At 40.6% G+C, this 1,675-nt stretch overlaps 1 protein-coding gene across 1 annotated transcript in view; it reads left to right on the top strand.

The window, feature by feature from the left end:
- Nucleotides 1-1,675, top strand: part of LOC101853435 — a gene marked incomplete at its 5' end in the record, with an annotated part of 8,868 nt that overhangs the window by 2,060 nt on the left and 5,133 nt on the right.

Genomic DNA, 1,675 nt, shown 5'->3' on the forward strand with positions numbered 1-1,675 from the left:
GCAGAGGTGAACAACTTGTGTTTCGCGCGCTCATATGACCTTAGCAGTTGCGAGCGCCGTAAAACCTTATACTACTACTACTACTCAAACTGGGATGCTTTGAATGGAAGGTTTGTTAGTGGTGGTGGTAGTGGTGTGATTATATCGTTGTTGTTGTTGTTACTGCTGTTACTACGATACTGTCTGTTGTTGAGGTTGTTACTTTTGTCCCCGTTATTTCTGTTTTTGGCTGTTATTGTTGCTACTATTGTTACGTTGTATATTTTGTTACTGTTATTTGCTGCAGTGGTTATTGTCGTATTATTGTCGCTGTTATTTGTGCTCTTACTGTTGCATTGTAACTGTAACTATTAATGTGGTTATTGTGCTTCTGTTATCGTTGTCGCGACTATTGTTACTAGTGTTAGTTATTTTAGTGTTCTGCAACTGTTCACGGACGATTGTGGTGCAGTGTATGGTTTGAGGGGGCAGTGTGGAGGGAGCGTTTTCTTCTTTTTCTTTCACTTTGGGGATTTTTTTCTTGTCTGTCTTTTTCCATGCTCTAAATGAACTTTGTTGTGATGATGGGATTCTCTTTACTCAACAAATAAAGTGATAGTGCTTGGTGTACCCTAAGAACACAAAGATGGGCGAGAAAAAACGCCACGGTTTCAGTTCGATCGCTTTGCTCCTTCTTTCCCATCAAGCGTCTATAGTCCTTATCTCTCCTCCTGTACTGTTGTAACCCCTAATCTTCGGCATTTATACGAGATTACTGTGTTGCAAGTGTTGTAAAACTGTTACTAAAACTAAAAGATAGACGTAGGTTCGTGGGACTCACTTCTTATGCACATGATGTATGTTGTTAGTCATTATATGTGGAACTCAAAGTAGTCAGTTAATAACCACAAGGTTTTAAAGGATTTGTTTTTTAACTTAGAAAATGGTGTGGATTACTGAAGATGCTATTGGTAGGTCCTGTTTCTTACCGTTCACTTTTTTAAATTTCTGTCTTGTTCTTTCCGGGCACAGAATAGCCGTTATTGCGCTGCTGCGAATCTTTTCTCAGGGTATACAACTAAACAATTATGACGTCCCACGGCAAAACGACGTTGTAATGTGCATAATATCATCATTTTTGTCACGAATGGTTGGCCGGTGCTCTTGTGTGGTTTTAACTCCTTTCCTAGCTATCAAATTACATTATCGTTCCGATCTCTCCTTTTTTGAGTTTGTTACTCTCTTGTCTCACTCATTATCTTCGGCACTTGCAAGTGCTGTAAAATTCCCAACTAAAATAAAACAAAAACATTTCTGTCAAAGGCAGGAAGGCGTAACTGCACCCAAAATCCATAGCAGTTTTCAATGTGATGACGTCAACGTTTGCGACTGATCTCAACAATGGTCAAAAGTCTTTTCGCGTTTTTTCTCAATCATGAAATATGCAGTTACGTTGTTTTTCTATTGAACGTCAGAACTACGTCTGCTGGTGGTTGTGTATGCTCCCATGTGGGGTCTGTTACTTCTACTACCCGGACTTTCTGTTAACTCTTATCTGTTCCCGGTCGAAATGCAACTCAATTCATTAAACTAGATTTCTCATTCCCACCACCACCACCTCCACCACCACCCTTACCCTCATCCCAACTTTAACCCTGCTACTACCCCGGCTCCTCCCTCCCCTCATCTCACTCCC

The sequence above is a fragment of the Aplysia californica genome, unplaced genomic scaffold (genome assembly GCF_000002075.1).
Source record: "Aplysia californica isolate F4 #8 unplaced genomic scaffold, AplCal3.0 scaffold00026, whole genome shotgun sequence".
Taxonomy (NCBI): domain Eukaryota; kingdom Metazoa; phylum Mollusca; class Gastropoda; order Aplysiida; family Aplysiidae; genus Aplysia; species Aplysia californica.